The sequence below is a fragment of the Pseudophryne corroboree genome, chromosome 1 (genome assembly GCF_028390025.1).
Source record: "Pseudophryne corroboree isolate aPseCor3 chromosome 1, aPseCor3.hap2, whole genome shotgun sequence".
NCBI classification, from domain to species: Eukaryota; Metazoa; Chordata; class Amphibia; order Anura; family Myobatrachidae; genus Pseudophryne; species Pseudophryne corroboree.
Window position 1 is genome coordinate 973,712,180 of NC_086444.1, and position 25,090 is coordinate 973,737,269.

General features: G+C 47.9%; 1 protein-coding gene across 2 annotated transcripts in view; it reads right to left on the reverse strand.

The window, feature by feature from the left end:
• The window catches only part of LOC134920292 (uncharacterized), a 265,262-nt gene extending 262,957 nt beyond the window's left edge, over nt 1-2,305 (reverse strand). Inside the window, exon 1 of one of the 2 annotated variants that reach the window (XM_063920509.1) lies at nt 2,241-2,305. The gene's annotated coding sequence lies outside the window, so the exon portion shown is untranslated. The other variant, XM_063920510.1, reaches the window with a different exon arrangement.
• Between the last annotated feature and the right edge of the window lie 22,785 nt (nt 2,306-25,090).

Genomic DNA, 25,090 nt, shown 5'->3' on the forward strand with positions numbered 1-25,090 from the left:
GGGGATGACTGGCTCTCACTAACATCAAGAACACGCTGGGACGGTTGAGCTGTCTCTTCACTACTCACTTTGTCGCTTCAGCCATTCACCGGAGCCTCGTCTTCGTCACTCCCCCAGCCCGTCACTCTTTTTCAGGGACAGCCTCCTCAGTTGACAGCCCCGTCCTCACAGGCTCAGCCCGCTGCTCCTTTGGCAGTGCACTACTGCCTGCTGATGCCTTCCTCCTCCCATTCCGCACCTGTACCGAGTCTATAGCTCAACTCAGCGGCACAGGAGAGAGGGATCCAGCTTCAGAGGCTGCGCACTCGAAAAAGACCCTGAAACAGCGGAGGGCTCGTCTATTTATAATCCAGGATCTAGTCGCGCGGCCCTGGTCCTTCCCGCCGAGGTCTCGTGAGTCACCTGCATACACATGTGCCAAATTTCATTCCAGGGCACTAGTCCTCCAATCAGGTGATAAGCACCTTTCAATCTACCTCAATGTGACCAATCAGGTGATAAGCACCTTTCAATCCACCTCAATGTGACATGGTTACCTCAGGATTATACAGTATATGGAACAAGCCACACAAGTCTATGTAGTACATTATTGAGTCTACACCTCTATACTACCCCATATACAATCTACAGCTGTATACCTATAATACATACTTAGTCAGCTATACCCAGTTTTAGTTAGTATTATATATATACACATAGATATACACTCGAATACTGAGTTTACCTAACTATACACATAACTACATCAATCAGTTGATCCATATACCAAAGTCCCTAGCCATGAGACATATAAATCACACAGATTTGGTGTGTAACCCTTTAATGTTCATGTTACACACATATCCAAACAGGTGTCGGCGTTGTCGACGGAGTCACCCTCTCACACACATATCCGCTCTATCACCTCCTTAGAGGAGCCTTTTACCTCAGACATGTCGACACACGCGTACCGACACACCACACACACACAGGGGATGCTCTATTTGAGGACAGTTCCCCCACAAGGCCCTTTGGAGAGACAGAGTACACACCCCAGCGCTATATAACCCAGGGATTACACTACAACTCAGTGTTTACCCAGTAGCTGCTGTATATACAATTTTTGTGCCTAAATTTATGTGCCCCCCCCCCCCTCTCTTTTCACCCTTTGTGTACCAGGATACTGCAGGGGAGAGCCTGGGGAGCTTCCTTCCAGCGGAGCTGTGAAGAGAAAATGGCGCTGGTGTGCTGAGGAAGAAGGCCCCGCCCCCTCAGCGGCGGGCTTCTGTCCTGTTTCCGACTAAAAATGGCAGGGGTTTTACACATATACAGTCACAGACTGTATTAAGTGTATTTTTATGCCAAAGGTATTTTTATTGCTGCCCAGGGCGCCCCCCCCAGCGCCCTGCACCCTACAGTGACCGGAGTGTGTGGTGTGCTGTGGGAGCAATGGCGCACAGCTGCGGTGCTGTGCGCTACCTTAATGAAGACAGGAGTCTTCTGCCGCCGATTTCATCGCTTCTCTTCTGTCTTCTGGCTCTGCAAGGGGGACGGCGGCGCGGCTCCGGGAACGGACGATCGAGGTCAGGCCCTGTGTTCGAACCCTCTGGAGCTAATGGTGTCCAGTAGCCTAAGAAGCACAAGCTAGCTGCAAGCAGGTAGGTTTGCTTCTCTCCCCTCAGTCCCACGTAGCAGTGAGTCTGTTGCCAGCAGATCTCACTGAAAATAAAAAACCTAACAAACTTTCTTTCTAGCAAGCTCAGGAGAGCCCACTAGGAGCACCCAGCTCTGGCCGGGCACAGATTCTAACTGAGGTCTGGAGGAGGGGCATAGAGGGAGGAGCCAGTGCACACCAGATAGTACCTAATCTTTCTTTTATAGTGCCCAGTCTCCTGCGGAGCCCGTCTATTCCCCATGGTCCTTACGGAGTTCCCAGCATCCACTAGGACGTCAGAGAAATATAACTTCCAAGCTGTTAGTAAATTCGCATGAACAACGCCACAATTACTGCAGGGACTTCTGCAGAGCAGTAAGCTCCGCTAGTGGATGCTGACATTGAACTGCAAGACCAAAACAAACGCTGGGTTCTGAGACCTCAACGCACAGACCCATACAAAGGGACACAGCAGCTAACCCACATCTCTACTCCCATCGCAGTCACACCGCTCATATATGCAGCATCGCAGCCCATACTCTGCAGCACAGAATGTCACACCGAGCCCGGGGAGCTCTCTGCAATTTCCCAAAGTTTTGTTACTTACTCTGCGAGAGGCTGCAGCTTGTAGCAAGAGCCTGACAGTCTCCCCAGCATGCACACTAAGATGGGGGTCACCTATTACCACTCTAACCCCAGATAAAACACCTGGCGACTACAAATGAGCACTGTTGTTAACCTTATTCAAAACATAATTCAAGTAACCAAATGCATTTAATTTTATTACAGATTATGCTGGTAACAATGTAAAACGTTTACATAAGCTTTTGTTGTCCCCCACACGTGTAATAGTACGGTCCAAAAATAATACTAGGGCGGCTCGGATGTCATTAGAGGGTTGGCCACCAGGTGTCACCCGAGTACAGTAAATGTCCTGTCTGTCGTACAAGGGCGGATAGAGAAAGAAACATAATATCCTGCACGTATCTATTTACTGTACTTCCGTTTCTGGTTGGCATAATAGCATGCAGAATTATTATCTTTTGTCTCTAATGTCTGCTGTTGTAATAGTATAGCAAATCTGTCATAACATGAGAAGTGCATGGGAACTTTCTTAATAAGCTTTATCCTGAGGCAGGGCCTGATTAACAATGGGGCGGATGGAGCTATGGGGGTCATTCCGAGTTGATCGCTCACTAGCTCTTTTTAGCAGACGTGCAAACGCTAAGCCGCCGCCCTCTGGGAGTGTATTTTAGCTTAGCAGAAGTGCGATCAAAAGGATCGCAGAGCGACTACAAAAAAAAATTGTGCAGCTTCAGAGTAGCTTCACACCTACTCTTAGCTTGCAATCACTTCAGACTGTTTAGTTCCAGATTTGACGTCACAAACACGCCCTGCGTTCACCCAGCTACGCCTGTGTTTTTCTGGGCATGCCTGCGTTTTTTCGAACACTCCCTGAAAACGGTCAGTTGACACCCAAAAACGTCCCCTTCCTGTCAATCACTCTGCGGCCAGCACTGCGACTGAAAAGCTTCGCTAGACCTTGTGTGAAACTACTTCGGCCGTTGTGAAAGTACGTTGCGCGTGCGCATTGCGCCGCATACGCAGGAGTGCTGTATTTTTGCATCATCGCTGCACAGCGAACATTTTCAGCTAGCGATCAACTTGGAATGACCCCCTATAACTCCAGGCCTTCACATAAAAATAGGCCCAGTACGCTGGCAGCAGGATGACGTCCAGGCGCACAGCTGGCCAAACAATCAAAAATGATAAAAATTAAAATAGTTTTTGTGGTTTTCTCACAAAATTATCTAATTTTACTATGTTTATGTATTTAGGGAGACATTGGGGCACATAGGGGGTTATTCTGAGCTGTTCGCTCGTTGCCGATTTTCGCAACAGAGCGATTAAGGTGAAAATGCGCATGCGCATGGTACGCAGTGCGCATGCGCTAAGTATTTTAGCACAAAACTTAGTAGATTTACTCACGTCCGAACGAAGAATTTTCATCGTTGAAGTGATCGGAGTGTGATTGACAGGAAGTGGGTGTTTCTGGGCGGAAACTGACCGTTTTCTGGGAGTGTGCGGAAAAACGCAGGCTTGCCAGGAAAAACCGCGGGAGTGTCTGGAGAAACGGGGGAGTGGCTGACCGAACGCAGGGCGTGTGTGTGACGTCAAACCAGGAACGAAACGGGCTGAGCTGATCGCAATGTAGGAGTAATGGTCCATACACACTTAACGATATAATGAGCGACGTCGCTCATTTTCCCCCTCCTTGAGCGACGTCGCTCATTTTATCGTTAAGTGTGTATTCCGCCAGCGACGACCGATGCGCGGCCCCACGGGTCGGCAACGATCGTCGCTGTCGGTAGGGCATGCATGAAGGATGTGGACTGTCGTCCACGACCTTCATGCAGGGCTGGCGGGGGCGTGACGTCACTGAGCGATATGAGCGGTCATATCGCTCAGTGCGTACAGGCGGCCGCCGACCGGCCGGCCCGGGAGGAGGAAACGTTAGACGATGTCGCTCACAGAGCGACATCGTCTAATGTGTATGGGTCTTAAGTCTCGAGCTACTCAGAAACTGCTAAGAAATTTCTATTCGCAATTCTGCTAATCTTTCGTTCGCAATTCTGCTAAGCTAAGATACACTCCCAGAGGGCGGTGGCCTAGCATGTGCAATGCTGCTAAAATCTGCTAGCGAGCGAGCAACTCGGAATGACCCCCATAGTGTATTGCACAGGTTCTCAAACTCGGTCCTCAGGACCCCACACAGTGCATGTTTTGCAGGTCTCCTCACAGAATTGCAAGTGAAATAATTAGCTCCACCTGTGGACCTTTTCAAATGTGTCAGTGAGTAATTAATATACCTGTGCACCTGCTGGGTTACTTGCAAAACATGCACTGTGTGGGGTCCTGAGGACCGAGTTTGAGAACCTGTGGTGTATTGAGTTGATACGCTTACATGGCTCTGGCCACACCCACAGAGCACTGGTCACAGGTCCTCTCCCTCTCAGTATAGACCAGGCATTCCCAACCGCGGTCCTCAAGGCACACCAACAGTGCAGGTTTTAGTGATATCCAGGCTTCAGCACAGATGGTTAAATCAAAATAACTGAGGTGCTAATTAAGTCACCTGTGTCCAAGCCTGGATATCACTAAAACCAGGACTGTTAGTGTGCCTTGAGGACCGCGGTTGGGAAACACTGGTATAGACCCTTGGAAAATTTCAGCTCCAGGCCCATGGGGCCCTTAATCCGGCCCTGCTGAGAGGGGTAACAATGTAATTCCCCCAATAGCAGTATTACACAGATCTTACTAGAAAAATATTATTATTATTAAATGTTATAAACAAGTGCTCGGTAAATATACAGTCGAGGTGCATATCATTCACATTTACTGAAGGATAGACAGAAATCAAGAAATGTTATTTTTAAAAAACAACATCACAGTGTGATCTCACATACACAGTATGGGGGCAATTCAATTAGGAGCGACATTGTCTCATCTGTGAGCATAGGCAAAAACACAGGGGGGTTCCAGTTGCCCAGAAATTCCCTTTCTCTACAACCTGGACAGTGACCACTGCATGCAGTATAAAAGGTGGTATGCAACTGCTGCACATGCCCAGTGGCAGCAGACACTTCTACCAAGGGGTCTATGTACTAAGCCTTAAGGGCCCCACACACTGGCAGATAAAATGCACGATATGAACGTTCTCGTTCATTAATGAACGAGAACTCTTTCATATCGTGTAGTGTGTAGGCACCAATGAGTAACGAAGTGCGGCCCCGCGCTCGTTCATCGTTGGTGCCCCGTCACTAATGCATGCAGGCCAATATGGCCGAGATTGTTCATATTGGCATGCAGTGCTATGGAGCTGGGTGACAGGGGGAGCAAAGAAACTTCACTCCCCCCGTCACCTCCCGCCCGCCGCCGGGTCGCCCGTCGGCCATATCCGCCGTCGGGCGACGGATCGGTAAGTGTGTAGGGCCCATCAGAGAGAGATAAAGTGGACAGAGATACAGTACCAGCCACTCAGCTGCTAACTGCCATATTTCAGGCTGTGTTTGAAAAATGACAGGAACTGGTTGGTTGGTACCTAAACCTCCGTGCAATTTATTTCTCTCCAAGGCTTTAGTACATAGACCCCAAAGTCTGGTGTGTGCGTGTCTGTGGATCTGAGTGCTCAATCACCTCACCAGTGTCTGAAGGGGTTCAGTATGATTTCCCAGCGGCCTGGATGCCGGTCGTCAGTATACCAACAATGGCATCCTGGCCCCTAGTATGTCAGCAGCAGGGCGAGCGCATAGAGTCGCCTTGTGGGCTCGCTGCACTCGCAATGCTGGGGGCTCGGTGGCTCACTACACTCGTCACAGGTTCTAGTCCCACTCTATTGGTGTCATGGATACCCACGAGTGGGAATAGACCCTGAGTGCCGGGATTCTGGCTGTCAGCATTGTCAGCTGTAACAGGCAAATTAACTGCATCCCGTCTGAAGTACTTTATAACATAAACTGCACTTTGTATGCGGCAGACTACAGTACAGTTTGTTATATGCTAATTATGCATCTTTCATGGGCAGGTGACAATCGCTCTAAAATCAATCATTTGGAAACCCGCCTTCCAGAGATCCTGCTTTTTCCCTTGGCACGTAAGTGTAGCTACAAGTCGCACTTTCAGTACCACTGACCTCACAGATCATTGTTTGCAGCCCCATCCACATGTCCTGGGCGAGATCAGGCAGCAAGGGGGCGCGTTGTGGTGCCATTAGCAGTATTTTTCATGTCATTACATTGGAAATGCACACTTTTCGCTCCTATTTGACTTGACTCCCTTGTCTGAGTACGTGGTGTCAGTACCCATTTATTAATATACTCCTCTTATTCTACCTCTTTCTTCATCCTTGTGGCTAGTATCACACTTATTACATAGACCAGCACCGTAACATGGCTTAATGATACCCGTGCTGGATGTGCCTCCAGAGCGCATCACATCATGACATCATACCAACAGTGTTGGGACGGTCAGCTGCCGGGAAGAAAAGCACTGCCTGGGGTATCACTGACACAGACGGGAGGGGTCAGAGGTCAGACCAAAGTTCCCTAAATTCCAACGTGATGACAGAGGGAGAGATTTTTTAAGCTTGGAGAGAGATAAAGTGGAGAGATATAAACTTCCAACCAATAAGCTACCAAATGTCATTTTTCAAACACAGCCTGTAACATGGCAGTTAGGAGCTGATAGGTTAGTACCGATTGAGTCTCCCGTATCCAAAATGCTTGGGCCCGGAAGTATTTTCAAAGCGGACAATTAACCCCTTAGGGATCAAAGTGCTAATAGTATAAATACACTTCATCTCAGTCTTTGCTAGGGTGCTCTTTACATCATTGGTTCTCCTACTGTGGGGTGCCAATTGTATCCCACAGAAAGATTGTAGGTATAGATAACACACTGTTCTGTCTTTTTGAACAGGAGAGAGACACTGTGGGGTATATTTACTAAATTGCAGGTTTTATAAGTGGAGATGTTGCTCCAATCAGATTCTAGCTATTATCTTCTAGAAGGTGCTAGGTAAATGTAAAGTAGCTTAATTGTGTTATATAGTTTTATACAGTACACAAGTGTAATGTAATACATAACTAGAGCCATTACATGCTAGCTTTCCTATTGCTAGTACAGTATAGAAATGAAATACCTGACAAAGCAGGCACTATTATATTAAATAATAAATACAGTAAGCCCTCTTGAGAAAGAAGTGCCATATACTGTACCAAAGCAGGGCCAGTGCATGGTCTCTCAGCAGCCTAGGCAAAACTTCAGCCAACTGCCCCTAACGACCACCAATACTCACTTCCCAGTCCTGCAGAAGAAAGTGTGTCTTATCAGTTCCACAGGCACCACTTGCATTAAGGGGGTAATTCTGACCCGTTCGCTGGCTGCTTTTTTACGCAGCAGAGCAAACGGGTCCCTACTGTGCATGTGCCGGCGCCGTAGTGCGCTAGCGCATGCCAGACAGCCGAAGGCCATAGCAGGGATACAATCGCCTCTGCCTGATTGACAGGCAGAGCCAATCGCTGGGCTGGAGGGGGCGGAATGGCGGCGTTTTGCCACCGTTTCGTGGGTGCGGTGCGGCCTGTGCAGCGCAGGGGGGCGGGCTGCAGCAGCTGCGTGACGTTACACGCAGCCGCTGCGGGCCGGGGAGCCGTGCTAAAGCTGCGCTGGCCGGGAGCTACTCTTGAAGTGCAAAGGCATTGCACAGCTACGATCAACTCGGAATGACCTCCGAAGTAGAAGGATGTTTCTCTTAATTTTGTGATATGCAGACTCAGTGGCGGCCCCCAGATCCCGAAGCCCTAGGCACTTTTCTAAAGTTGCCTAATACCTGTAGTAGAGCCGCCTTGTACCAAAGGGCAATTACTACTGGCCGCTCAGTTTTGTTAGGAAATTGGTAGCAGTTTGGAACAATGCAGAGTGTTCATACTAATGCATTTGATGCCCTGTATGTGGTAATACATAATAGTGTACTGCTTTCACTGAGCTGATCAAATTACTTTGTTGATGCTACAGTATGTATTGGAATTAAGTCACTTTGTATCTGAAGTAATTTACGGTAAATATGGGAACATGCTGTCCATTTTCTTTGACACCAAAAGTACATAAAGTACATAATGACTACAGTATGAGTGAAATGTACTGGACCCCATTCAGGAGCACTGTGATTAATCTACGTTTTTTTTTGTGTGTGACAAAATAGGAAGTTATCTGGTAGAAGAGAAACGCATATCAATACTGAATTTTGTCTCAGTCATCCAATTTCATAATATTCTGTAAATATTTGAATGTTACTCAGCTTATCTCTTGTCGATCAGCACATTAGACATTTGTTTTTGAATAACAGAGTTCAGTAAACTACAAAACTGAAGGTAATAGTATGTGCTATAATCCGTCAGCTAGGCACAATGATTAGCTATGGTTGCTAATTTATTAGACTGTTCATTACTGGAAGCACACCAATGTTTTCAAAACAAACATATCAATGATATTCCTGATGCATTAAATGAAAGAATAGATATTGACACTGCTTTATTTGGCAAAGAGTTTACTATAGCGAACAACCACGTCTGTCTTGTCAAGACCTTTAGTTCATATTTTATGGATACAGAGTTTTTAAAACTTTCAGAGGTTGGCATGCAATGCTGCTGGCTATACACAATAATGGCAGCCATATGAGATAATGTCCCTATTTCATATTGGTATGCAGTGGGCGATTATCACACAATGGAACGATTATCAGTAGACTGTGCAGGTGCTGTAATTGCAATACACATGCGCGAAGGGGGTATGGATCACCAGATCTACATTACCAAGGTCTAATGGTCGGCATGCCTTAGGTCAACAGCCCAAAAGGTCGACACATGAATATGTTTACCAGACAAAAGGGTGACAGTAGGAAAGGTGTGTCGACCATTTAACCTGTCGACCTTTTGCAACTGTCGCCAGCACTGTTGACCTTTCACATGCTGACCTATTGTCCATGTCAATCGTTTGAGCATGTTGACCTATTGCATGTCGACCATTAGTGGTCAACCTAATGACCGTCGACCTTTATTTTGTCGACCTAGAGCCCAGATACCGTGCAAAGGTGGTGCTGTATTCAGTCACGTAGCCATAGACTAACGCTTAGCTCCGATGAGTTTGCATTGGCTTCGGTGGGTGACTCTTTTCATTCCTGGGCCTAGAAAAAAGTAATTGCAATTGTATTTGCGTACAAACATGAATTAAGCCCAATGATCCAAAACCACATTATCAGTATGGTCGTTGGCTACTGTGTGCAGTTCTTTGGACCAACCAGGCTGCAGTGTAACTGGAAGTGAATTAGAAGTCCAATGCCTAGCTCTTATACTATTTGTCCACTCACATATGTGGCCAAATTAAAGATGATCCCATGGCCAAATTAAAACATGATCTCGCTGCCATTTCTGAGTGATTTGCGCATGCACACTGGATGTGTCCCCGCGAACAAGGCGCGGGCGCCATGTTCCCGGAGACCTGCACATGTGCAGTAGACTCTAGCACTATGCCAGAGTCTGCTGCTGCCGGCGAGAGAAGGGGTCTCGCGACAGAGGCTGCACGCGGGTCCCCTCCTCTCTTAAAACGCCCCTGCCTGCACCATAATATGCCCCACACAATAATGCCCCCTGCACCATAATAATCTGTACACTGTGGGGAATAATAAGTTGTCCTGGGCAGTACTATGTGGGGCTAATGATACACAGTAATCAGGGTCGGACTTGCCCACAGGGATACCAGGGAAACCACCGATAGGCCCCACTGCCTGAAGGCCCACTCCTTCCTTTAGGGATCAGGATCCAGACTGTGCACTTGTATTATACATGGTAGATATGTTGCATTACACTGCACTAAACTATTGTGTATTTCAAGCCTCTGTGGAGGCTGGCCACACCCCCTTTGTAGGCTGGCCACACCCCTAAGTATGGGACCCTATAACTGCATTCCCCCGGTGGGCCCTTCATGTCCCAGTCCGACACTGACAGTAATGCCCGACAATTTATTATGCCCCACACAGTACTGCCCAGCATAATTTATTATGCCCCACAGTTATGCCCCGGTCTGCCCCCGTAATTGGTACCTTTTTGCTCATTGTCAAGGGGTTTCACGCCGCTGGCCACCTCCTGTTTGGTGCCCGCGGTCACTGCAGCATCTCCCAGCGGGTCCCCCGCGGCTCCCGGCACTTCCGGGTATTGGAGTCCTCTTCCTTGACAGATGCTAGAGGTCCAGTAGGACCTCTAGAACCTGTCTTCTCTATGGTGGAGGTAATTTCGGGTAGGATCTTTCATCAGTATTCTATGCAGTTGGCTAGACCACATAGAATACTGCTGAAAACTGTCTGCGGGCATAAATCACTCGGGTGGTGGTCCACGCCACCACCCTAGGGGGAATAGAATAGTGTGGCAACCTAAGGTTGCAACTGGGCCCGAAGCGTGGCGAGTGCAGAAAGCTCGCGAGAAGACATGTTGCGCTCACTGCTGGTATTCCAGATGTCTGGGTTTCCGGCATCGGTCTGCAGAATGCCGGTATTTTTACCGAAAAAACAAGGACGCTAACGGAGTTGCACAGGACCTGTTAGCTCACTCATGCCAGGCTTCTCCTGCTACGCGGCGTATTGAGGAAAGATGTCTGAGGACGCATTTCAATGGTATCTCTTGCACTTAGTATGTGGTAGACGTAATTGGTGATGATAATAACCATGGCTACTCTTGTATATGGAAAAAATGGGGAGGTGTGATCTGTTCTGTATGTACCATTCTACTCACATTCAGAATGAAGCCACATTGACCCTGTGTGTGTCTCAGAATCAAGCCCTTCATGTATATCACAAATTGGGTCCACTGTTAAGAAAGGAATACATACATTTTACCGATGGCCGGGATCCCGGCTGTCATGAATCCGACAGCGGGATCCCGGCCAACAGTATGCCAGCAGCGGGGCGAGCGCTAGAATGGCCCTTGCGGGCACTGTGCCTTGCTGTGCTCGCCACAGGTTATATTCTCCCTCTATGGGTGTCGGGATTCCAGCGTCGGCATTGTGACCACCGGGATCCCCTCCCATTTTGAAACTCGCTTGTGTACCTACATATTTTTCCAAACTGCCATATGAAATTGTATATGTACAGAGAACACAAATTGTAACACATTCCCCACTTTGCTCTGTGGGTTATGATCAAATATTATATTTTATTGTTAATATTTATTGATATATAAGCACCTTACTGTACAAAGCAGAAACGTAGGAATGAAACAATACAGAATACTAACATACAGTTAGGAGAGCCGTGCACATGTGCCTATCTATTCAAGGTTATATTTCATAAACTATGTATCTTTGTATAACTTTGTTTTCAAATGCAGAACATAAAATGTGACTGCCACCCACTTGCTCTCCAAAAGTAAACACATAAAACCTTGAAGATAAAGTGTCAGTGGCGCTTCACCAAAACAAACGGTGCAATCTGTAGAATTTGCAGGCCCACGTTAATGCAAACAGAGTTTAAGAAACCTCTGCAGTAGATCCAATGTTTTGTTCTTTGTAGAGCTGTCATTTCCCGTACTTTGAAAATAAATAGTTTCATTATGTTCCCATAAGAACTTGCCCTTATATTTAGGCAATAAATAAAAATATTACTGGAAGTCATATGTATTGCAATAACAATGAATATTGGGGGTCATTCCAAGTTGATCGCTCGCTAGCAGTTTTTAGCAGCCGTGCAAACGCTATGCCGCCACCCACTGGGAGTGTATTTTAGCTTAGGAGAAGTGCGAACGGTTGTATCGCAGAGCGCCTGCAAAAATTTTTTGTGTAGTTTCAGAGTAGCTCAAAACCTACTCAGCGCTTGCGATCACTTCAGACTATTCAGTTCCGGATTTGATGTCATACACCCGCCCAGCGTTCGCCCAGCCATGCCTGCGTATTCTCTGGCACGTTTTTCCGAACACTCCCTGAAAACGGTCAGTTGCTACCCAGAAACGGCCCCTTCATTTCAATCACTCTGCGGCAACCAGTGCGACTGAAATGCATCGCTAGACCCTGTGCAAAACTGCATCGTTCGTTGTGCCCGTACGTCGCGCATGCGCAGAACTGCAATTTTTTTTGCCTGATCGCTGCGCTGCAAACAAATGCAGCTAGCGATCAACTCGGAATGACCACCATTGGCTCTCATTCTGAGATGATCGTAGCTGTGCTAAATTTAGCACAGCTACGGTCATTCACACTGACATGCAGGGGGACGCCCAGCAAAGGGCTAGTCCGCCCCGCATGAAGTGCAAAGGCATCGCACAGCGGTGATGCCTTTGCACTTCAAGAATAGCTCCCAACCAGCGCAGCTTTAGCGTGCTGGCCGGGAGCTACTCGTCGCTCCCCGGCCCACAGCGGCTGTGTATGATGTCACGCAGCCGCTGTGGGCCACTCCTCGCACAGTCCGGCCATGCCTGCGTTGGCCGGACCGCGCCCACAAAACAGCGGCCAAACGCCGCCGTTCTACCCACTCCCGCCCAGAGACCACCTCTGCCTGTCAATCAGGCAGAGGCGTTCGCAGCCCAGCTACGGCCTTTGGGCGTCTGGCATGCGCTGGCGCACTACGGCACCGGCGCATGCGCAGTGGCTACCTGTTCGCTCGGCTGCGATAAAAAGCAGCGAACAAACAGATCAGAATGACCCGCATTGTCAAGTATTGCTAAGTTGTAATTTCATTTTTAAATGATGGGAGTAACACATCAATATGTATAAAATTGCAGTGATTATCATCGTTATTTTATTTTATTTTATTTACTGCATATGGGATGCCAAGATTTTATAGCATAGTGCAGAACGAAAAACAATGGTAAAAACAAAACAATATACAGTAATAAGATTCAAACTGACATTGGGGCTAATTCAGGTTGGATAGCAAATTCTGCTAATCAGCAGAATTTACTATCCTTTGTATCGCATGCTGGGGCCCGCTCATCGCAGGGCAAGGCCGCACAGCATGCTGACCGGAGCCTCACCCAATTGAACAAGCAGAAATTGCGCAGCGTTCACAATTTCTGCTTGTTAGCAGAAGCTGTGGGAGCCTCCTGCCAGCGCAGTTTAGCTGTGGCTGCAGGAAACTCGCCGCCAGTTTCCTGATCGCAGTGGTTGCATGTGATGTCACGCAGCTGCCATGATCACACCCACGACACCCCCCCATTCATCCACCTCCGCCCCCCGTTCACGACTCACCGCCGACGCAACGCTCCCCCCTGCCCCGCAACCGCCTCTGCCTGATTGACAGGCAGAGGCGATTGCATTTTTTGCGCCCCCCCCCCTCGCAGAAAATGCGGGAGCATGCGCAGGACGGGTGCTGCACATGCGCCCGTATCTTTTCGGCAAAAATTTCGGTTGGATCGCACACTGTGATCCAACCTGAATTAGCCCCATTATGCTGTATAACAGAATCAAATAGTGAGATCATTTGATTGCAGGAACTGGCACCATCTTCAGATGCGGTTAGTTCCGGGAGAATTGATGTATCGATTAAGGGTCCAGAGTGTGCTCTGGACATGGGCCTCTGGGTTCAGGGGGGCCCACACCAAACTCCCTGCACCCATTAAACTTACCTCTCTGGAGTTCTGCGCTGGTCAGTAGGTAGATGAGTACAAATCACTGGGACAATGGTGCGACAGCCACTGAGAACGTTGCATGGACACCATGTTCCTGGAGACCTGAGCATACGCAGTAGACTGGCACAAAGTCAGAGTCTACTATGCTGCCAGAGAGGAGGGTGCTTGCACGGAGAATGAACACAGGGCCTCCTTTACAGACAGCACTAAAGGGACATGTAGTCTGATTGCTCACATTCACAAGGTAGATAGTCAGAAGGGGGCCATAGTCATGTTAAACCCAGCATGTCGACAAGTTATCAATGTCATGTGGGTAACCATGTTGGCTTTACAAGTTAAAACATGATGCCTTACAATCAGGTTTAAAGTTAAACCAGCATCGTTACAATGCAGCATTTCACACTAACATGTGGGCATGCCGAGTCCGACATAACGCAGGAGGACGCAATCAAGGATACCCAACCCCTACATAAAAATTCAGAATAAAGAATTTGAATCATAAATATAAGTCTTGTCAGTGTAGCTAAGCTAACCTGCCGACGGAGTCGACCCTAACCAATATGATGCTCTAGGCAAGATTTTGCACCGCCGCTAGTTCCGCCTCTGACCCTGCACCCCTTCCCCAGCACCATCACCCCTCACCCATAGCGGTCCTCATTTTGGAGTTCCCACACCCTATATTTTAAATAGGAACAGTGCGCACATTCGGCGCATAGCCCAAAAAGGGGTGTGTTCTTGCTGGGAAGGGGCATGGCCACACAATAGTACTCACAATTCAAATTACGCCACAAAGTAGTGCAGCTTTATTCACATTTTATCATGCAATAGTGTCCTTTATTCACGTTACATCACACAGTAGTACCACTGTACCTTATATATGTTACTCCTCACAGTAGTGCTCCTTATTCACATTACATCACACTGAATTGCTCTTTATTCACATTACACCACACCATATTGCTCTTTATTCACATTAGACAAAACAGCAGTGCCCTTTCTATACGTTACACCACACAGTAGAGCACCTTCTACACATATGGGCCTAATTCAGTGTTGATCGCAGAAGCACATTTGTTAGCAGTTGGGCAAAACCATGTGCACTGCAGGTGTGGCAGATATAACATATGCAGAGAGAGTTAGATTGGGTGGGATGTGTTCAAACTGAAATCTAAATTGCAGTGTGAAAATAAAGCAGCCAGTATTTATTCTGCACAGAAACAATATAACCCACCCAAATCTTACTCTCTCTGCAAATGTTATATCTGCCACACCTGCAGTGCACATGGTTTTGCCCAACTGTTAACACATTTGCTGCTGCGATCAACTCTGAATTAACGCCATAATGCCACACATTAGTAATGCATTTATACACATAACACCACACAGTAATCCCCCTTACACATTATGTCAACCTTTATTAATGACCTTATGCACATAATGTCCCTTACATATGCGCTGCACATTATTAATACCCTTATACACGTAATGACACACATAATGTCCCTTACACATTTGGCGCACATTATTAATACAGTTATACACATGACACACATACTACTGCACAACCAACCCACCCGCACACAGCACTCACATGGCCGCTAACACTGTGACCTCTGCCTCTGCTTGGATACAGATGTGTCCTCATATATCTTGCCTCAATACGCCATGCAGCAGGAGATTTCTGGCATGAGTCAGCTGGCAGCTCTGCTAACGTCGGGGGCTTTCTTTTATAAAAATGCATCTTATTTGCATTACTATGTGGCTAGGATGCACACGCAGCTTTTGCTAATTAAACTGATATGTGGCATGCCTATATTCTGTGTGCGACTGTGAGTGTATCTGCAGATGAAATGCTACATTACAGTGATTTCCAGGAATACACTGTAACGTAGCATTTCATATACAGATACAGTCGCAGTCATACACAGAATATAGGCATGCTACATATCATTTAATCAGCAGAAGCTGCTTGTGCCCCTAGGCAAACCAAATGCCCTGGGCATTTGCCTAGTTTGCCTATGCCTAGGACTGGCTCTGCCTGTCGATCATTTCCAAATGTGTTAGCCTCTTACTCAGAGGTTCTCAAAATCGGTCCTCGGGAGCCCACACAGTGCATGTTTTGCAGGTAACCCAGCAGGTGCACAGGTGTATTAATTACTCACTGACACATTTTAAAAGGTCCACAGGTGGAGCTAATTATTTCACTTGCGATTCTGTGAGGAGACCTGCAAAACATGCACTGTGTGGGGTAATGAGGACCGAGTTTGAGAACCTCTGCTATTACTCGTACTTGCCTACCGGACCCTCTCCATGAGGGAGAAAATGCTCTGTTCTTCCTTTAGGGATCAGGTTCCAGACTGTGCACTTGTATTATACATGGTAGATATGTTGCATTAGACTGCACTAAACTATTGTGTATTTCAAGCCTCTGTGGAGTCTGGCCACACCCCCTTTGTAGGCTGGCCACACCCCTAAGTATGGGACCCTATAACTGCATTCCCCCGGTGGGCCCTTCATGTCCCAGTCCGACACTGACAGTAATGCCCGACAATTTATTATGCCCCACACAGTACTGCCCAGCATAATTTATTATGCCCACAGTTATGCCCCGGTCTGCCCCCGTAATTGGTACCTTTTTGGTCATTGTCAAGGGGTTTCACGCCGCTGGCCACCTCCTGTTTGGTGCCCGCGGTCACTGCAGCATCTCCCAGCGGGTCCCCCGCGGCTCCCGGCACTTCCGGGTATTAAAGTCCTTTTCCTTGACAGATGCTAGAGGTCCAGTAGGACCTCTAGAACCTGTCTTCTCTATGGTGGAGGTCATTTCGGGTAGGATCTTTCATCAGTATTCTATGCAGTTGGCTAGACCACATAGAATACTGCTGAAAACTGTCTGCGGGCATAAATCACTCGGGTGGTGGTCCACGCCACCACCCTAGGGGGAATAGAATAGTGTGGCAACCTAAGGTTGCAACTGGGCCCGAAGCGTGGTGAGTGCAGCAAGCTCGCGAGAAGACATGTTGCGCTCACTGCTGGTATTTCAGATGTCTGGGTTTCCGGCATCGGTCTGCAGAATGCCGGTATTTTTACCGAAAAAACAAGGACGCTAACGGAGTTGCACAGGACCTGTTAGCTCACTCATGCCAGGCTTCTCCTGCTACGCGGTGTATTGAGGAAAGATGTCTGAGGACGCATTTCAATGGTATCTCTTGCACTTAGTATGGGGTAGACGTAATTGGTGATGATAATAACCATGGCTACTCTTGTATATGGAAAAAATGGGGAGGTGTGATTTGTGCTGTATGTACCATTCTACTCACATTCAGAATGAAGCCACATTGACCCTGTGTGTGTCTCAGAATCAAGCCCTTCATGTATATCACAAATTGGGTCCACTGTTAAGAAAGGAATACATACATTTTACCGATGGCCGGGATCCCGGCTGTCATGAATCCGACAGCGGGATCCCGGCCAACAGTATGCCAGCAGCGGGGCGAGCGCTAGAAAGGCCCTTGCAGGCACTGTGCCTTGCTGTGCTCGCCACAGGTTATATTCTCCCTCTATGGGTGTCGGGATTCCAGCGTCGGCATTGTGACCACCGGGATCCCCTCCCATTTTGAAACTCGCTTGTGTACCTACATATTTTTCCAAACTGCCATATGAAATTATATATGTATAGAGAACACAAATTGTAACACATTCCCCACTTTGCTCTGTGGGTTATGATCAAATATTATATTTTATTGTTAATATTTATTGATATATAAGCACCTTACTCTACAAAGCAGAAACGTAGGAATGAAACAATACAGAATACTAACATACAGTTAGGAGAGCCGTGCACATGTGCCTATCTATTCAAGGTTATATTTCATAAACTATGTATCTTTGTATAACTTTGTTTTCAAATGCAGAACATAAAATGTGACTGCCACCCACTTGCTCTCCAAAAGTAAAGACATAAAACCTTGAAGATAAAGTGTCAGTGGCGCTTCACCAAAACAAACGGTGCAATCTGTAGAATTTGCAGGCCCACGTTAATGCAAACAGAGTTTAAGAAACCTCTGCAGTAGATCCAATGTTTTATTCTTTGTAGAGCTGTCATTTCCCGTACTTTGAAAATAAATAGTTTCATTATGTTCCCATAAGAACTTGCCCTTATATTTAGGCAATAAATAAAAATATTACTGGAAGTCATATGTATTGCAATAACAATGAATATTGGGGGTCATTCCAAGTTGATCGCTCGCTAGCAGTTTTTAGCAGCCGTGCAAACGCTATGCCGCCACCCACTGGGAGTGTATTTTAGCTTAGGAGAAGTGCGAACGGTTGTAGTTTCAGAGTAGCTCAAAACCTACTCAGCGCTTGCGATCACTTCAGACTATTCAGTTCCGGATTTGATGTCATACACCCGCCCAGCGTTCGCCCAGCCATGCCTGCGTATTCTCTGGCACGTTTTTCCGAACACTCCCTGAAAACGGTCAGTTGCCACCCAGAAACGGCCCCTTCATTTCAATCACTCTGCGGCAACCAGTGCGACTGAAATGCATCGCTAGACCCTGTGCAAAACTGCATCGTTCGTTGTGCCCGTACGTCGCGCGTGCGCCGCATATGCATGCGCAGAACTGCAATTTTTTAGCCTGATCGCTGCGCTGCAAACAAATGCAGCTAGCGATCAACTCGGAATGACCACCATTGGTTCTCATTCTGAGATCATTGTAGCTGTGCTAAATTTAGCACAGCAACGGTCATTCACACTGACATGCGGGGGGACGCCCAGCACAGGGCTAGTCCGCCCCGCATGAAGTGCAAAGGCATCGCACAGCGGTGATACCTTTGTACTTCAAGAGTAGCTCCCAACCAGCGCAGCTTTAGCGTGCTGGCCGGGAGCTACTCGTCGCTCCCTGGCCCACAGCGGCTGGGTATGACGTCACGCAGCCGCTGTGGGCCACTCCTCGCACAGTCCGGCCATGCCTGCGTTGGCCGGACCGCGCCCACAAAACAGCGGCCAAACGCCGCCGTTCTACCCCCTCCCACCCAGCGACCACCTCTGCCTGTCAATCAGGCAGAGGCGTTCGCAGCCCAGCTGCGGCCTTTGGTCGTCTGGCATGCGCCAGCGCACTATGGCACTGGCGCATGCGCAGTGGGTACCTGTTCGCTCGGCTGCGATAAAAAGCAGCGAACGAACAGATCAGAATGACCCGCATTGTCAAGTATTGCTAAGTTGTAATTTCATTTTTAAATGATGGGAGTAACACATCAATATGTATAAAATTGCAGTGATTATCATTGTTATTTTATTTTATTTTATTTTATTTACTGCATATGGGATGCCAAGATTTTATAGCATAGTGCAGAATGAAAAACAATGGTAAAAACAAAACAATATACAGTAATAAGATTCAAACAGACAGTGGGGCTAATTCAGGTTGGATAGCAAATTCTGCTAATCAGCAGAATTTACTATCCTTTGTATCGCATGCTGGGGCCCGCTCATCGCAGGGCAAGGCCGCCCAGCATGCTGACCGGAGCCTCACCCAATTGAACAAGCAGAAATTGCGCAGTGTTCACAATTTCTGCTTGTTAGCAGAAGCTGTGGGAGCCTCCTGCCAGCGCAGTTTAGCTGTGGCTGCAGGAAACTCGCCGCCAGTTTTCTGATCGCAGTGGTTGCATGTGATGTCATGCAGCTGCCGTGATCACACCCATGACACACCCTCATTCGTCCACCTCCGCCCCCCGTTCACGACTCACCGCCGACGCAACGCTTCCCCCGCCCCGCAACCGCCTCTGCCTGATTGACAGGCAGAGGCGATTGCATTTTCTGCGCCCCCCCCCCCCCCCCCGCAGAAAATGCGGGAGCATGCGCAGGACGGGTGCTGCACATGCGCATCTTTTCGGCAAAAATTTCGGTTGGATCGCACACTGTGATCCAACCTGAATTAGCCCCATTATGCTGTATAACAGAATCAAATAGTGAGATCATTTGATTGCAGGAACTGGCACCATCTTCAGATGCGGTTAGTTCCCGGAGAATTGATGTATCGATTAAGGGTCCAGGGTGTGCTCTGGACATGGGCCACTGGGTTCAGGGGGGCCCACACCAAACTCCCTGCACCCATTAAACTTACCTCTCTGGAGTTCTGCGCTGGTCAGTAGGTAGAGGAGTACAAATCACTGGGACAATGGTGCGACAGCCACAGAGAACGTTGCATGGACACCATGTTCCTGGAGACCTGAGCATACGCAGTAGACTGGCACAAAGTCAGAGTCTACTATGCTGCCAGAGAGGAGGGTGCTTGCACGGAGAATGAACACAGGTGCTCTCTTCTCTTAAACCACCTCTGTCTTAGAGACTAGCTCCTTTCTTCCAGCGAGTTGGATACTTAATTAACAAGGGTTGATTGAACTTGATAATAAATAGACTCATAGGGAGTGAATTCAAGGCACTATAGGCCTTCTGGTGTTTGAAGAGGTTCATACAAGAGTATACTGCATACTTGCCTGCCTGACCCTCTCCATGAGGGAGAAAATGCTCTGTTCCTGGACTTTCCTGGTAATGTATGATTACCATCACCTGTGGTGAAACCCCTTTCTTATCAATTAACTAGCTCACCACAGGTGATGGCAATCATACATTACCAGGATAGTCCGGGAACAGAGCATTTTCTCCCTCATGGAGAGGGTCAGATAGGCAAGTATGGTATACTGTGAATCACAGCCTCTGCCAATGGAAGTCTGTGGACGGGCTTATACAGGAAGGAGAACTGAAGTTGAGTGCTGTGTCCCGAGTGCAGGGTCAGGCCAGCTGTGATACACACAGCACTGCCGATCCCCAGGGTGAGGCAGCCATTACATATATTACATATAACAGTAAAGGAAGGTTTATACGTTTTACCCGCTCCCTTTTCCCCCATGCTATTTGTGGTCTGTCCTGTAGCCTAGCGACAGCAGCCACCACTGATGTGACTGAGTATAAACAGTCAATGAATTATAAATATAAACTATACAGGTCTAACACAAAATATTAATTAAGCAAGCAATTTCACATTTATAAATGAGTAGTTTGTAGAAAAGTGTGTAAAAGTATTGTATATACTGACAGGAGGGGGACACAATCCATAACGGTCTTCCTCTGCCCATGGAAACACAGTTTATTTATTTCTTTTTGTACAAGTCTGTACATACAGTATCTCAGCTGATTATGCAGGTTGTATAAGGTTGTGGCCAATGGCCATGCCCAATTGTGTACACCAGGGCCTCCTTTACAGACAGCACTGAAGGGACATGTAGTCTGATTGCTGACATTCACAAGGTAGACAGTCAGAAGGGGGCCATAGTCATGTTAAACCCAGCATGTCGACAAGTTATCATTGTCATGTGGGTAACCATGTTGGCTTTACAAGTTAAAACATGATGCCTTACAATCAGGTTTAAAGTTAAACCAGCATCGTTACAATGCAGCATTTCACACTAACATGTGGGCATGCCGGGTCCGACATAACGCAGGAGGACGCAATCAAGGATACCCAACCCCTACATAAAAATTCAGAATAAAGAATTTGAATCATAAATATAAGTCTTGTCAGTGTAGCTAAGCTAGCCTGCCGACGGAGTCGACCCTAACCAATATGATGCTCTAGGCAAGATTTTGCACCGCCGCTAGTTCCGCCTCTGACCCTGCACCCCTTCCCCAGCACCATCACCCCTCACCCATAGCGGTCCTCATTTTGGAGTTCCCACACCCTATATTTTAAATAGGAACAGTGCGCACATTCGGCGCACAGCCCAAAAAGGGGTGTGTTCTTGCTGGGAAGGGGCATGGCCACACAATAGTACTCACAATCCAAATTATGCCACAAAGTAGTGCAGCTTTATTCACATTTTATCATGCAATAGTGTCCTTTATTCACGTTACATCACACAGTAGTACCACTGTACCTTATATCAGTGCCGTAACTAGGCATTTTAGCGCTGTGTGCAAGAAACGACAGTGGCGCCCCCCCATGTAAGATAGGGGCAGTGCGCGCCGCAGTCGCGTGAAAAATTTATAGGGGCGTGGCTTCACGGGGAAGGGGCGTGGCCACAAAATAATAGCAATTCATACTACGGTGCACAGCAGTCTACATTATTCAAATTACGCTGCACAGTAGCGCCACTACACCAGGTAGAGCCCCTTTTATACATTACAGCAGACAGCGTCCCCCTTTTTACACATTACGGCAGCCAGTCCCCCTTTTTACACATTGCGGCAGCCAGGACCCATTTTTACACATTGCGGCAGCCAGGCCCCCTCTTTACACATTGCGGCAGCCAGGCCCCCTTTTTACACATTGCGGCAGCCAGGACCCCATTTTACACATTGCGGCAGCCAGGCCCCCTTTTTACACATTGCGGCAGCCAGGACCCCATTTTACACATTGCGGCAGCCAGGACCCCTTTTTACACATTGCGGCAGCTAGGACCCCATTTTACACATTGCGGCAGCCAGACCCCCTTTTTATACATTGCGGCAGCCAGGACCCCTTTTTACACATTGCGGAAGACGGTGTCCCCCTGAGAGAGAGAGAGAGAGAGAGAGAGAGAGAGAGAGAGAAAGAGAAAGAGAGAGAGAAAGAAAGAAAGAGAGAGAGGGATATACTTACCTTCTCCCCGCTGACAGGCTCCTCGTGCTGGCATCTCCCTCGGTGCAGGCAGTGAGATGAGAAGGAGGAGGAGGGAGGGGGAGCAGGGAGCCGCAGCAGCGCTATTTGATTGGTAGTAAGCGCCGCTGCAGCATCCCCCTCTCCTTCTGTATTGGCTGCCCGGCGCTGCTATGGATGCTGGGATGAAGGAACCGCATCCCAGCATCCATAGCAGCGCCGGGCAGCCAATACAGAAGGAGAGGGGGATGCTGCAGCGGCGCTTACTACCAATCAAATAGCGCTGCTGCGGCTCCCTGCTCCCCCTCCCTCCTCCTCCTTGAACCCGGCGCTGGTCTCCTCTCCCTCCAGCCGCGCACGGCGCACACAGAGGCGGCATGTAATGAGTCAATTTGACTCATTACATGCCGCTGGCCGTTGCGCCCTCAGGGCAACTGCGCTGTGTGCCAAGCCCCCTTGGCACACACGTAGTTACGGCGCTGCCTTATATATGTTACTCCTCACAGTAGTGCTCCTTATTCACATTACATCACACTGAATTGCTCTTTATTCACATTATACCACACCATATTGCTCTTTATTCACATTAGACAAAACAGCAGTGCCCTTTCTATACGTTACGCCACACAGTAGAGCACCTTCTACACATATGGGCCTAATTCAGTGTTGATCGCAGAAGCACTTTTGTTAGCAGTTGGGCAAAACCATATGCACTGCATGTGTGGCAGATATAACATATGCAGAGAGAGTTAGATTTGGGTGGGATGTGTTCAAACTGAAATCTAAATTGCAGTGTGAAAATAAAGCAGCCAGTATTTATTCTGCACAGAAACAATATAACCCACCCAAATCTTACTCTCTCTGCAAATGTTATATCTGCCACACCTGCAGTGCACATGGGCCCTCATTCCGAGTTGTTCGCTCGGTATTTTTCATCGCATCGCAATGAAAATCCGCTTAGTACGCATGCGCAATGTTCGCACTGCGACTGCGCCAAGTAACTTTGCTATGTAGAAAGTAATTTTACTCACGGCTTTTTCATCGCTCCGGCGATCGTAATGTGATTGACAGGAAATGGGTGTTACTGGGCGGAAACACGGCGTTTCAGGGGCGTGTGGCTGAAAACGCTACCGTTTCCGGAAAAAACGCAGGAGTGGCTGGAGAAACGGTGGGAGTGCCTGGGCGAACGCTGGGTGTGTTTGTGACGTCAACCAGGAACGACAAGCACTGAACTGATCGCACAGGCAGAGTAAGTCTGAAGCTACTCCAAAACTGCTACGAGGTTTGTGATCGCAATATTGCGATTACTTCGGTCGCACTTTTAAGAAGCTAAGATACACTCCCAGTAGGCGGCGGCTTAGCGTGTGTAACTCTGCTACATTCGCATTGCGACCGATCAACTCGGAATGAGGGCCATGGTTTTGCCCAACTGTTAACACATTTGCTGCTGCGATCAACTCTGAATTAACGCCATAATGCCACACATTAGTAATGCATTTATACACATAACACCACACAGTAATGCCCCTTACACATTATGTCAACCTTTATTAATGACCTTATGCACATAATGTCCCTTACATAGGCGCTGCACATTATTAATACCCTTATACACGTAATGACACACATAATGTCCCTTACACATTTGGCGCACATTATTAATACGGTTATACACATGACACACATACTACTGCACAACCAACCCACCCGCACACAGCACTCACATGGCCGCTAACACTGTGACCTCTGCCTCTGCTTGGATACAGATGTGTCCTCATATATCTTGCCTCAATACGCCATGCAGCAGGAGATTTCTGGCATGAGTCAGCTGGCAGCTCTGCTAACGTCGGGGGCTTTCTTTTATAAAAAATAAGAATTTACTTACCGATAATTCTATTTCTCGTAGTCCGTAGTGGATGCTGGGGACTCCGTCAGGACCATGGGGAATAGCGGCTCCGCAGGAGACAGGGCACAAAAATAAAGCTTTAGGATCAGGTGGTGTGTACTGGCTCCTCCCCCTATGACCCTCCTCCAAGCCTCAGTTAGAATACTGTGCCCGGACGAGCGTACACAATAAGGAAGGATATTGAACCCCGGGTAAGACTCATACCAGCCACACCAATCACACCGTATAACTTGTGATCTGAACCCAGTTAACAGTATGACAAACGTAGGAGCCTCTGAACAGACGGCTCACAACAAATAACAACCCGATTTTTTTGTAACAATAACTATGTACAAGTATTGCAGACAATCCGCACTTGGGATGGGCGCCCAGCATCCACTACGGACTACGAGAAATAGAATTATCGGTAAGTAAATTCTTATTTTCTCTAACGTCCTAAGTGGATGCTGGGGACTCCGTCAGGACCATGGGGATTATACCAAAGCTCCCAAACGGGCGGGAGAGTGCGGATGACTCTGCAGCACCGAATGAGAGAACTCAAGGTCCTCCTCAGCCAGGGTATCAAATTTGTAGAATTTTGCAAACGTATTTGCCCCTGACCAAGTAGCAGCTCGGCAGAGTTGTAATGCCGAGACTCCCCGGGCAGCCGCCCAGGATGAGCCCACTTTCCTTGTGGAATGGGCCTTGACAGATTTAGGTTGTGGCAAGCCTGCCACAGAATGTGCAAGTTGAATTGTGCTACAAATCCAACGAG